This window comes from Oreochromis niloticus, linkage group LG2, assembly GCF_001858045.2.
Source record: "Oreochromis niloticus isolate F11D_XX linkage group LG2, O_niloticus_UMD_NMBU, whole genome shotgun sequence".
Lineage (NCBI taxonomy): Eukaryota > Metazoa > Chordata > Actinopteri > Cichliformes > Cichlidae > Oreochromis > Oreochromis niloticus.
The window spans coordinates 21461386-21476161 of record NC_031966.2 but is presented as its reverse complement, the minus strand read 5'-3'; the positions used below and the strand labels follow the sequence as shown (position 1 = coordinate 21476161).

Genomic DNA, 14776 nt, shown 5'->3' with positions numbered 1-14776 from the left:
ATGGATGGATGGATGGATGATGGATGGATGACATTTTAGTGCATCTGCTGCTCAGTCATTGGTTGGTCTTTTCTCACATACTGTACTTACACACAGACATACTTAGCAAAGCTTCCCTGTCTAAATGTGCCATGTGTATTCTATCCATGGACATTAAACAGTGTTTTTCTCTTTTAACTTTGCAGAATTGGTTCTGTGTTCCTTTGACCAGTGATGGTAGTGTCGCACAGTCTGCCTCTGATCTTCATGCACATTTCAAACAAAAACGAAACAAAAAACAAAAAATGTCCACTTATAAAAGGATTAATCCAGAATGCTAACCATGACCACAAACCCCACAAGGTGGCTTTAAAGGCTGTTTTTTGTGCTCACAGGTGTAGGTTCATAAGTTCCAATGCACCCATTGTTAGTATCACAAAAGACATGCTGGCTCTGAACATATCAATGGAGGATTTGGGGCATTGTCAGTTTGGTTTTTATGTAGGATGAGATGAGTGTCCTTGCAAGAGAAATTGACAGACATCCTTCACTTTTAAATCCTGCCTTTTGTGACAATACAAAATGAGCCAACCACTGCAGTGTAAAGTGTAAGTTCTAATAAGACTGTTTTTGGGGCTGTGGGATGTTGGAACAGGAAAATAGCAAACTTATTTGTTTGAGCCAGATGACATTCGTCATAAAAGACCAAAGTGAAATGTGAAAGTTTGCCATTTCACACAAGCTATTCCTCATTTCGAGAAGGTTAAACTGATAAACGTACTTCTTTGACAGGTTTACTCATGTGGAAAATGTGTCACTTTGCAGACTGGGTGACACTGAAAGATAATAAAAAATTTATTTCTTGAAAAATAAAATCTATTTTATATGTGTGTGTAACAACTATGTTAAAGTCATCTATCACTGTGTACTAATACACCTTATACTTTCAGCTGGAATCTGTCTGTACAGCAATAGCATGTTCAGAAGCGAACAAACAGTCTTACAGGCCTGCATGCCAGCACAGATATCCACCTGCGAGCTTTGATATTCAGTCCAATGGACCAGCTGAGACCTGGAGTTACAGTTTATCAACCTAATCCATAAGCATATGTGTAAGGTGTGAGGGGTCCTGTGCACCCCTTTGCTTTTAAAACCTGTCTTACAACCACTCAGCAGACTGAGAGGGCCAGTGCTGGTTTTGCTTTTCGTGGGTGGAAGGTACAGAGAAACAAGGACTACCTATCAGTTTTCTCCTTAGGATGAAGTTGTCCTTCTCGTCTCTATTGAATACCGAGCTTGTCACAGAGGAACTAATTAACATGGCAACTTGTACGGCCGTGCAGTTCTTCCACCATTCAGTCTGTATCCCATTTGCATTTGAGAGCTGTTTGAAGGCAGTAATTCAGCAGAAAAATCCTTGTTTCTCTTCAGAACACCCACATTAGCTCACCTACAGAATTGGAAGCTCCTTTCAACTTCAGGCTCATGATGTACACATTTTAACGCTAGCACATTTTCTAGCTTTCTAAATGTTTATTTAGCTAAAAAAAAAAAAAAAAAAAAAACCCTCATCACTGAATCCCCATGCAAACATCATACTCTTCTGTCAGCTTCAAACATCTAACTAAAGCCTATGACTATCAAAATTTAATAATTCTTACAGTTATTACAGTTTGAGGACCAAAAGCTGAGAATTCATTTGCAATAAAAACCTCTGAAAATCAGTGTTATTAAAGCATGAGACTTAGAAATGAAAGATTTTATTTAAATTAAACACACACAAAAAAAATAGAATTCAGAAGAAGAAAAAAACAATCTACAAACTGGTGACAAAGGAATAACCCCTCGACCTTTATACCGAGAGGAATCGTTGGCTCTGGTGTGTTATAGAGCATTTTCTGGGTCCACGTGACCCCTAAGATTGAAGAATATATATATAAATCATGACAAATGATGGGAGTGGCGCCCACTAGGATGACAGTGCCCCCATCCATAAGACATGAGCGGTCGATAAATGGTGTGGTATAAAAATAATATGGAAATGTAAAATATGGCTGTTATCACCGCCTCTCAAACCAATTAACGCTAATGATGACTCTAACAACTCTTACACTTGGTTGTAAAAGTTGTTAAACTCTGATTGGTGCCTGGGAGTAGTGACATCATTACTGACTTAGATTACAAATTATGTATATGTCTGTATGAAAAGAAGGAAAACAGTCTGGATTGTGGAATAACCCCAAAGAGTTATCCTGACAAAATTATTGTTAATATCATTTTACACTGATTAATGGTACAACCTACATATGTGATTCTAATTTGTTCATTTTTATTAAGCAACATTTAAATATTTTTTATCTTAATAAATATAATTTATCTACACACATTTGAGTTACCATCTATAAGAAAACTTTCATATAATTATATCTGCTGTGGGAAATAAAGAATTGCCACCGCGATGTCAGCTAAACAGCAATTTAATGTCTTAATAACGGGCCAAGGAGACAGGTGTATTATATTAACAGATCCAAATTGCTAAGGTGAAGACAAATGACAGCGACACCGTGAGGTCACAGGGGATGGGAAAATGGTAGGAGGAGGAGTATGGGTGCGCACAGCTCGGGTTCTTTGAACGGGCACTAAAGCAGCGGTGTAACCGATCCCAGCTGCTACTGTGTGGGGAATTGAGAGCTATTCCCGTCCCCCGTACGTTGATCACGTGTCCTTAGGGGACGTTTGCTTTGGGGATCACTTTGGGAGGTAAAGGCAGCGCACCGGTGCGCGTATCCAATTTGGAGAGAAACATCCTTAATAATCGTAATGATCCACCGGAGGATCAACCGGATCACTTTTGTTTCGGGGCGTTGTCATACACCCTGTACAGTGGCTTGCTTTACACAGATCAGTAAGGAACTGGCACTCTTTGTGTGATCCGTGACTCACTGACTTGTCAAAACTTCTGCGCTTACGAGCCGCGATCTTTACTGCGAGCATCACATTGCTGCCATCTCCTGCAACGAGTCGACGTACGGAGCTGTCACTGCGAGCCGAGGTAGGCTGTGCTTCCTTTATGTGTGTTTTTTTTGGCGGAATAGCGAGAGTAACATGCACAAGAGGGCACACACTGGCTAGGAGCATGAGTTAGTTTGTGGAAGGCACACGCTGTGCAGTATTGTGGGTTCCAGGGTTGCAACAGTGTAATGATCCATGTCAAACGATACAGTAAGTGTATGACGAGCTCTTATCTGTGTACAGAAACATGCAGCATGAAGACGTGTGTAAATGTGTGCCTAATATTCTGCTTCGAAAAAGACGGTGAGAAAAAACAAAAACAAATGCGCTCTGGTACGTCTGTGGTGGGTCAGGGACTTAATACATGTGTTTAATGTTCACAGTGGCCTGCAAATTTATTCTCAAAAGTTTTTAAGAGTGCTAAAATTTCTGCACTCCTGTTGATGATGTTGCTGTTGAATATTCTGAATGAACTCTTACTTTTGGAGTGGATTATTTTAAAGACTGGTGAACATGCTTTAGCCTTTATGAACTCATCAGTTTAGCCATTGTGTACCACAACACCAGCCACAACATTAAAACCACTACTACAGCTGAAGCGTATGACACTCATCATCCAACTACAATGATGTGCTCTCCTGGGAAATCTTGGTTTCTGGCATTTATGTGGATGTTATTTTTGATATGTACCCACCTAAACATTGGAAAACAAGACATGTTTCATGACAATGGCGCTCCCAGATGGCAACAGCCTCCCCCAGTGGAACACTTGCACCCCACCACACCACAAAAACTGTTCAGGAACGATTCTAGGAATGCGACAGAGAGCTCGAGGTTTTGACCCGGCCTCCAAACTGCCAGATCCCAGTACAATAAAGCATTTACAGGATGCCCAGAACAAGCCTGCTTCTCTGAGACTCCACTCTGAAACCAGCAGGAGGCAAATGATCCACTTCTAATGTCCTGGTGCTTTTTCCACACATGCCCATGTCTCAATCAGTTGCAGCTGTTTTAGCAGCACAAGGGGGACTTGCACCACACTGGGCAGGTGGTTTTAAGTTTAAGGATGACTGATGTAGGAAAACAGGGACTAACCTGAGCTGACTCCCAGCCACGCCCTGCTGCTGTCAACCAAAGCAGCAGGAAGAGAGGCATTTTCTCATTTCCCCCCCAGAGAGATTAAAAGGAGATTTTTCAGAATACATATAAAAGTAGATTTTCTGAACAATCGCAGGAACACCAGTTGTCAAGTCTTAAATGCGTTTTAATTTTATGTAATGAAAATTCCATGTTATTAAATAAAAATGCCAAACTAGTCCAGTAGAAGGCACAAACCAATGTAGTCACCACAAACCTGCTAATAAATGTAATATGAATCCTGCAGAGTCCCTGTTGTGATATTAGATTGTCAGCCTGGTTATTGTGGAGACAGTGCTGCAGGTGACTGTAGAGGGACTCTGGCTTTGCCTTCAGAAAAGTGTAAAATGTCAGCTCCTTATCAATAATGCAGCACACCAAAAACAGTGGGGAGTAAGAAAATGGAACCCACTGTTAGAGACGGTTACCTAGTGCTTCATCATTATTCACATAATTGAATAACAAATACTTTATCAAAATCCACTTGGAGTAATTACCAGCAATGCAAATATTTCCATTCTAATCCTAATACACAACCAAAACAAACCCGTATGATGAGCTGTAATGTGCCATATCTTGTCATGCTGATCACCAGTGAAACAAATTTAATGTCTATTACAATTTTTTTTAAAAACGGTGGTTCACCATCTTATAAAAATGATTTATTTCCCTGCTCTCTTACTGCCTGTCTTGTTAATGCATGATCACTGTGGTTAATGAGACAGGTCTCAGTGCATGGGGACTGACAGTTTCAGAAACTGCACTGCTAGTTGGGTGAATACAACTGACACCCTCATTCATCATGCATCCACGGGGTGCTGCTTGCTCTCCTAGTCTATCCACGCTGCGCTTCTCTCCCCTTGTCTTAGTCGAGTCTCGAGTTGCACCCTCAGATGATAATTATTAAGACATTATACTGATGACAATAGCAGAGTTTTTTTTTCTGTAAAAGAGACAGGGAGTCAGCTTCTACGTGCTGGGATGATTATAACTGTGAAAGAGGGTTGGCGTTCGTTGTCGAGGTTGCAGCTGCAACGATTTCCAAGAATAGATGTAAATGCCAACTGTACAGTAGTGTACCTGTTTGACTCTGTTACTGGCAGCCAGTAGCTAATTGCGGACTAGCCAGAAAATCAAAAGCTGACTTGTCAAATATCGTTTTTTTTAAGAATCTGTGATATTACATTAGATAAATGAATATCAAGACGTTTTTTCCCCACACTTTTCTAACTAAATAAATGAAAACAAGTCTACATTCTTTTATGCTGTGCTTCATCAGTGGTTAAAATATGTTACCTGACCTGAAGCAATAATATAAAAGTACAATTATGAAAGCATTATTAATCTCGCTAATCCCGATGGCATGCCATGGTGCAATTTTAAAATGTAAGAGATGTAATTAACCCACATTTACCATAATTACTGAAGCCTTGACTAAACTTTGTAAGCTTGCATATTGCAGTATCTCTTAGATTTACTGTATTAAACTTTGATGCTCGGGAAAATCGAATGAAAATAGCGGATACGTGAATCCCAGTTTTGTGCACTTGTCTGCTGCAGCAGCTACAGCCCTTGAATGTTACTGTTCACAATCACTGTTTGCATAGGGAGGTTCTCTGTACATGTAAATCAGCTTATCCCCATAGAGCAATTAGGCAGAAAGGATATACAGCATGGGGATGTTTTTACTGAAGTCTGTCTGTCAACACACTGATGCCTGAATGGGTCTGAATAATCCATATCTTTAAGAGTCCACTTGGCTATCACAGGGACTGTCTTAACAGCAAGAGAGTCGGTGTGTTGTTTTGCTTGAAGTTGTTTGAGGATTGCAGCTCCAGCTTCCCATGGAAAAAAGGCTTTCTTGTGAAGTGGTGGCTTTTTAATGTGTATTTTTGTGGCAAACTGTGTGTGTTGTAGTAGCCAGCATGTATATTGCCTCTAAAGAAATATGGCGATTAGATAATTTTGGAGATATATCGCGTGACTAAATCTCTGAAAAACCAAACCTGGGTTGGAAATAATGATTATTTCAAAAATAAATTAATCGGCTGGTTATACTCTCAGGATGTTAATGTAATCTCGCTACAATTAATCCCATTATCTGTTGATGTGAACTCGATTCTTATAGATAAATTGGAAAAAGTGCATGGATAATGTGATGTAAAATGTTTGTGGAAGCGCTCCAGACACCTTGGTTTTCATTGATCTAACACTTCAGCACACACAGACCTAAAATCTCAGGTTTCTGCTTCTCTCTCCATTGCTGACAGGATTTTCCTTTTGAAAAACATCCAAATTTATAATAACAGGCAAAGCAGATTTTGATCTTTTCAAGAGTACCTCCCTTCGTGACATTCCACCTCCATTTCATACGTCAGATTATGTGGGCAAGACACCAGAAAAATGCAATTTCCCTGCGATTTCACTCCTTATCTCACAATATTATTTTGCTTTCAGGTCTAATAGAAATACAATTATATTTGTAGTGCAGAATCGTGGGCTGCTCCCTGATCTTCTGTTTGAGCTGTGTAGAGATTCCTTCAGCGTGCTACGGTAAATACAGACCAAAATAAAAACAGTCAAAGCCACGTTTACTTCTTGTCTTAACTGAACAATAGGCAATTTCTGCAGCCTTCTTACAAGTGCTGCTATTGAGTAAAAGCCAGCTGTGTTTACATATTTGCGTGCCAAATAGATTCATGCCTGCTTGCATCTGTGGTCCCCTGTGCGAGTTTGGATGTTTGTCTGTAGACACTTTTCTTATCCAAAAGATGGAAATTGTGACAGTGTGACAGAATAACCTCGGGTAGGCAGGATGCAACTGACGCTACACTGAACAGCACCACAGGTATCTCTGCCAACACAACGGCAACAGAACACTACAGCCTCCAGTCAACATCACAGTTTGCCTTGCTACTCATCGGGGGTTTAATATTCAATTATGAGGGTCCTCCAGTTCAAGCTGTGCTGGATGGCTTATGGAAAAGCCTCGCTGATTGATGAGTGGGCATCTTAGCTAAATAAGCTCTCAGTTTGCCCCTGAAGGAGAAAAGAAACAAGACAGATGGCTTGTGGGGGTGTTTTTAACTGACGTGGCAGGAGTTTTTTTTGTAGCTTTGCCTTATTGGTGAATATGTGCGGTAACAGAAGCCTTATCGTCAGTGTCCAAACAGATCAAGCCTTAAGTGAAGTCATAAAGTGCTTTCCATTAAAATACTGGTTTTGATGACTAGTTCTTTAAACCAAAAAATATCGAATAATGCATATTTGAAGAATGAAGCTTGGAAGGTTCAAAAGTTGAAAGAGGTTTTGTTTTTGTTTTGTTTTTTTCCTAAATGCTTGCCGAAGGGTACCGTGACAGTGTCATCCCACTGCCTTTCTGGTTTATAACTGTGACAGCCTGTCAAACTGTCATATCCAGCTGAGTCCGAGGATGTGTAGGTCTAGCAGTGTAGTGCTGACAAACAAGCAGACAGAAAAAGTGGTAGAAAGGGAGAGAGAGACAGGCGGTTGAGCATTTGCTTAGGCACACAGAGGGGTGAGTAGCTTCTCCTCTGTCATCTCATGGCAGATCAGATTCCTCAGCAGTCAGGTATTTGGACCTTGCCAGTGGGCTGTTTTGTTGGCTGAAAGCTGGACCAAGCTGTCAGTCAGATTAGCACTGTGAGCCACTGGTGGGAGTGCAGTCCTATCCTCAGGGGCACAGCCATTTCAAAGATCTGTAAATCCCCAGCACTGAGCATTCACATACAAACACACATGGGCGTGCACAACCCCCACCCAAGAAACGAGGGACGAGATCAAGCCAGGTCATGGGAGGCTCTTTCCAAATAAAGTGTTCTTTCGGGAGACTGCTGCCTTCTCCGTGCCCTTCATGCACATGTGCATGCATTTATCCTCAAACACCCACACAGTCACACACATACACACACATCCTCCCTCCTGCCTCCTCCAAATGGGGACAGCAAAAGCTCTGACACATGGTTGGCTATCCAGTATCTACGGCTTTCACACTCTAGTCATTATGTACTGTAGCCAGTATGTTATTGCCTCTATATAAAAACGCATTAACGTGAAGTGTGATCTGGTAAAGCCTTTGTAATATTTCATATCTAAGGATATTCTCGGGCTATACAAACTAAAAATTTATTGGGCAGACAAAACTGGATCATGAAGCGGCAAATTGATTTTTCCCCACTTTTTGCACTGATGACAGTCACAATATGCAGTCAAGCTGAATGGACTTAATACATTTGTATAAGCTCTTTTAACCCATGTTGTGCCAACATGGCCTGACAGTGGTTCTTGTGATGTCAGGAATGTTTTCCCTTTTCAGTATTTCACTCTAAATGTTAAGTGGGAAGGAAAGTTCAAAGCAGTCATCGTATGTGTTGTGCATTCAGAAGAACATAGTGCTGCTCTTCCTATTTCAGAGTGAAGCTCCAGAGTAGGCATACTGCACATAGATGTAGTGCTGCCTAAATGCACTGGAATGACACTTTTTATTTTTCATGTGAGGAAACAGAATATCTGCAAAAAAGCATAACTGAATTTCAGTCATTGCTAAAACTTCATTCATGCGTAAGACCCAATAACGAATCACTGAATGGTCAAAGGTTTCATATTGACATTTAAGCCTCATTGATTAATTCAGGGCATCCACTCATGCCTCGAGTAACCTTGCATGCAAGAAAACATTCTGCCGTAAAAGCTGTTGGTAGCTGATGACTGCCTTCAAACAACACAGGATTCAATAGTTTTTTCTTTAGTCTCTGTATTAAGATAAAAAGGCAGCAAAAGTTTAACGGTCCCATCTTAAATGGTAAAAATTAACAAATAAAAAGGAAGTAAAACTAGGATCTGTGGTGTTATTTTCTCCTTCATTCGCATGAACAGTCTGTTTAAAAAGTGGCCATTTCTAAAAAGTAGAACTGATTCTACTTTTAACATTCTTCCTTTATGCCTCCCTGTCTGTTGAACTTACTGCTTTTTGCTCTTTATATAAACTCAACCTTTCGATACCCTTTGATAGAGCTGGTTGCTGATTTTGATGTCATGTCTGTCTCACTATCATACCAGAGAGTAAGTGACAGGGAGACCATCTTATAGGGAGATAACTGAACTGTAGCGAGAACAGTGACGTGAGGGGCCCATATAGTTGCTGATAAAGATGGTCAGACAGGCAGATATGGAGATGAGGGTGGAAGACAGATGAATTTATCATCCATTTATAAAGTTAATCTGACGTTTTGTCATGTGCTTACATGGCCTTAGAGAGGAACCGCAACTCAGCCGTATGCACGCTCGAGCGAGCATTGCTGATGTGCTTTGATAGTTAAATAACACTACAAGTCTGCACGCGCTCCTCTGTTACTTTCCTAAATCTCAGACCTGGGATCAGCCGTAAATACAAAGTGGTTCCCATCTTCCGGTCTTGTATGTCGTAAGGGGTTGGATGTGTTTACTTCCCAGGAGATGGTTTGGAGACCACTGTTTGTCTTTTGAGACCACTGCTATGCAGCTCTATTTATGGCAGGGCTCTCTGTGAGGTTGTGTCTCTCAGTGAACAAAGCTCTATATACTCATCTTTTGGCGTTGTCGTTTCTCTTGGGCTAGCTCATCTTGCTGTGGATGCAGGTGAACCAGTCTGTGCAAAGTGTTCATACACTCCCCTGTTATAAACCTTTAGTCTACCAATTTTTATAGTAGCAAGAAAATCCCTTTTTGATTATTAGTAAGCAATGTTCTGTTGGAAGCGCCACATAAAGAAAAGGTGAACAGTGGATGCAAGTTGGACATGCATGCGTGTCGTGTGTAGATAAAGTTTACCTGAGCCTTACTAGATATTTATTTTATATCCAATACTTTTGTATGTCTTCAAATTCTCTGATATTTTCAGTTTTATATGATTTTTAAGTTTGTTTAACACTTCGCTTCCTCCAAAGATTCTGGTTATTTTTAATGTATTTAGAACATATATAGTAAAATTTCAACATATTCCAGTATGTGAAATTTAATCAGACTGTGATTCTTATCATCTTGATTATTATTGTTCATTATTACTGTTCACGCACAGACCCCGCTAAATGACTCAATCATGCTCCTCAGTGTTATCAACCAACTCCCCCTTGAGTGTTTTTAGTAGAGGAAGATCGCATGACCGAGGTGACATGTACTGCATTTAGAGCAGGAAGGTGAAGTTACGCATAACTAAGTAATCCAACACAGTGGCAGAGATGTTGGCTGATGTTGTGATGCTCAGCAGCAACCTGCTTGCGGTAATCTTAACCTATCCAAATTGTGTTTAACCAAAGGAGAAAAAACAGCTGCCAGTCATTCTTAACACAGACACTTAGCTGTGCTAAGAAATAAAAAGGTTATGTCTCAACTTCTTCTTCTTAATTCCACACTTGCAGTTTATCCCTTCCCAAGAAACACAACAGCTTTGTAACCAAGTGTCATTTTTTAGCTTCATATTTAAATCCGTTAAAGAAAACTATTATTCAGAAAGAGATTTTCTGCTGATAGTGAAGAGCAATGATTTGGAATGAACCTTCAGTTTAGCCACGCTGTATAAAACATCATCGAATTTTTATCCATCTTCAGTGAACGTGAATTTGTGAATACCGCATATATAAATGTCAACATACACTCCATCTCCAGACACATAAAAAGCTATTCATTTTTAATTGTTCTTGACTTACTTTGCTATTCAGTAGCAGTATTACATGTATTAATGATCACATACTTTATTAATGGATTTCGGTTGGGTATACAGGCTGCAGTAGTTTACACTGAAGATGACAGCGACCTCTGGCCGTCCTCTGTCGCCACTTGTTTTACTTATAAAAAGCAGTGGGGGATCTGGAGGGTAGGGCTTTGCTGAATTCACCGTGATGAATTACTCCTAACCTCTCACTGTCTTCCCGACCTCTGCTGCCAAAGTGCAATGTAAGGATTTCCATGTACATGCATGCATACGCTTACACGCTACTTCCTCCCGCTCCTCTCTCTCCTTCTCTCTTTCTGTCTTCTCCTCCCGTCTGTCATTCCCAATTACTGCGTGCGTCTCTGTCTTATTCAGATTTCTTCGATACACATACACACACCCTGGCTACAAATATGATCTAAATCTTTCCTTTGTAGTTTGTAATCATCTCCTCGCAGGCCATCTTCGTTCTTCGCACGTCGCTGCCAGTTTCCAGCTAGATTATCCGTTGCTCGTCTGCTGTGTTGATGAGAATGTTAACTTTTAGGTTTGTAGATTGAAGAAATAATTTGTCACCAGCATGCGGTGTTAAATTAGAAGGTCACATTTTTTGGTTTGTTTGTCTGCTTGTTTTTTCAGAAACCCTTTTAATTGCTTAACGGCATCAACTATTTCACCTGAAATCTGAATAACCGGGGAGAGGGGCCTGTGGCTCTAATCAACCTGTGTTTTAAATTTATATTAACAAAGTGGTGGCTTGTGTTGTATGGTTATGGTTTTGTTGAGGAATAATTACAGTGAAAAACTTGAAATTTGTTTACTCTGCACACCACTTAAGCAAATAATTAAACTTGCATGGTTATAGTTGCATAAATCCATCCACCCATTCATTTTCTTAAGTACCAGTTTGGGTTCATGGAGGGAGGCTGGAGCCTATCCCATCTGTCATATGGCAAAGGGTAGGGTACACCCTGGATGGGTTGTCAGTCTCTTGTACTGCTAAATGGGGACAAAGATTTTTCACGTCATCAAAAATGGAATAAATGCAGTGAGTCACAAGCAAAAGAAAAAAACCTAACTAGTGAATGTGCTGCGATACCTCCACCCCAGCGTGTTGATAAGTATGGCAGTAAGAGTGGATAATGGAAGTACTTTGTGTTGCTATCCTGAAATACACATCACTTTTTTTTAACACAGCTGTCACTGCCATAGTAAAATCAACTATGTTCCATCAATTAAAGCGTTTAAAGTGACTAATGTTATGTAAATGCTTAAGCTAATGTATTTTTACTAATATTATACCACATAGTAGTCATTTAAATTATTCAGCAACCATCCTGATATTTCAGAATGAGTCCCGTCGATAAAATAAAATGTTAACATTTTACACAAACAGTCAGCCACCATGTCAGTGATTTAAAATAACTTTTAATAAAGGTTCAGGTTAAAGTTTGTGGGGTAATATTGTTGGAGCTCTTTTGGTTTCTTTTTTGCCGTGCTATCAAATTGGATATTGAGAATCCTGTAATTCTACTGTTGGTACTGCCACTAGATATCTGTTGGCACTGATACTTACAACACAATCTAAGACACTGTAAGACACACTTGAAAGTGCTGAAGGCCGTATATGTGAGCCACAGGTTCATATGATCATGAGTCAGATACAGTAACTCCATAAAACTCAATAGTACTCAAGGGCTGTAATACTCAGCTTATCGCATTTATTTTAAGAAAGCTCTGGTTCTGAAAAGGCGTTGACCTTTTTGACAAAAAAAAAGCTACAGCGAAGTCAATGAAAAGTGTAGATGTACAAAAGTTTATTGCACAATACTGGAAATAAAACTCAAGAAACTTTAGAACTCTGATTTATTTGAGTAATTTAAGCACTATGTACTTTTTAAAAAAAAGGTTCTGGAGGATCTAGTGCTTCTAGCATCATTGCCCTTTTCCACCATCACCACTTGCTTTTTCACACAGAAAATAAAGACTTACTGTTACATCATGGCTTTTTCAGATCCTTTGGTTAAATTCCTCAGCTGAGGAGAGAGGAAACCTATCCTTAGAAAACCCCAACAAAAGCAAACTCACATAACCCACACAATCTGAGATTCCTGGGAATAGGCCGGCAGCCCATTCTCCCCAACGCATCTCCACCACAACCCCCGGCATTCTGTGGCTGTGTTTAGGATGTGATCTAAGATTGAAAACACACACACACACACATGTTTGAATTCTGCCAGTTTGTTTGTCTGTTTGGTTATCACAGAAATGCTGTGAAACATATTGAATAGGTCCTGGGTGTTGTCACTCTTTCATATGTGCTGAGATGTGAAACCATAGTGCTGCTGATTGTGTTTGAATGGGTCGAGATAATGAACTAGAGGCTTTATGTAAAAATTTTATCACAGCACCACTGCCTGTGTGACTTCATAATCGCACCCTTAACGCATTCACTTTTGAGTTAAGAGACCCAAGTGGATTGGTTAAAGGCTATTTTCTTTGTGATATTCTTTGATATCCCAGTAGATTTTATAGTCCCGTTCTTCTCTCTCCTGCAGGCAGAGAGAAGAAAAGGTTTGGATTTTTTTTTCCCAAACATTGCTCCGAGTACTTTGAACTGATTTCTTTTTTTCTTTTCTTTTTTTCAAAAGAAGGCTGTCTGAGCAGATCTAAGACACTTTTTACTCTGTTTTAATGAACATTACATCACCAACTGACAGGTTTGTACTTATGTGATTGCCTCATTATTCTGGTTGTAACACAGTTACATTTATTTTGTATAGCTTGGATAAATTGCAATTATAACACATTTTTGATTGATTGGTCAGTCAAAGGTGCTTAAATATCATTTATTCACTTACTTATCATTTTGTGTGTATGCTCATGTGGTTATAACCCAGCGTTCACATACAACAACAACAATAAACTGTAATGTCCACAAAATTTAACATCATTGAAGCTCCATACAGAATTTAAACAGAAGAACACAATGATCCTCCTAATAGTGCATCAAGTCAGTAGTTATTCTGGACAGGGAATCTAATCTCCTCAGAATGACAGCGTTTGTAAGCGATGTCGACAGCATATTGAGCCTTAGTTTCTCTTGTCCTTCCCAAGGGATCTTGCCTGTGCCTTCAAATCGAGCGTGGCATATAGTATTTCTGCCTTGTAATTAGATCCTTGCTACTTTGCATGTTAACTGTGGGACAGAAGCAGTGTGATGGTGAAACATTTGTCATGGAATCACAAGGCTTCACTTGGGAGGTGCCATGCATAAAGACATCTTCCATTTCTTTTCCCAGTGGTCATACTGCATTAGTGCTTTTGCAGCTGACTAATATTTGCTCCCTGGGAGTCATTAAAAAGTTTTTATCTCTTATGTATCTCATACTAAATACCGCTGTCCCATCCCAAGACTGGAAAACCAGAGCAAACAGCAAAACACGACATTTGAACCTTTGTCAGAATGGAGATGTTCGGTCAGTTGGTCAATCAATCAATCAGCCAATTAAAATGAACTCTGAACATTTAAAAAGACATCTGTGTTAAAACAGTTTGTGCTGTTATGTTATTTAAAGCATCAGGGAACCTTCCACTCAATAGCTTGCTAGTTAGATTTTGTTACCTTTTAAATAAAGACAGGCAGGCTGTTTCTCCTGTTTCATCGTCTAACTCGTCTTATGCAAGACAACCAATTCTCTACTAATGTCAGAGAATTGATTGTTCATGTTGAACCATGTTTTTTTTGTTTTTTTTTAAATGTTGACTTTACTTTAAATTAATTAGCAAAAGAGCAGCATTTTGTACCAGACACCACGCCAGGAGCTAGGAATCAATTCGCCTAAATTAATTAACTTTGGAAAAGCGATTAACTAAAAGTGCTCACGTTTAAGAGCAGAATTCCCCCGCGTAAACACACTGATCATTTCCTTTGCTATG

At 39.8% G+C, this 14776-nt stretch overlaps 1 protein-coding gene across 1 annotated transcript in view; it reads left to right on the top strand.

The window, feature by feature from the left end:
• Positions 1-2567: 2567 nt before the first annotated feature.
• Positions 2568-14776, top strand: part of mid2 (midline 2) — a 151101-nt gene continuing 138892 nt past the window's right edge. Inside the window, exon 1 of the mRNA XM_005467574.3 lies at positions 2568-3031. The gene's annotated coding sequence lies outside the window, so the exon portion shown is untranslated. The remainder of the gene's footprint in view (positions 3032-14776) is intronic.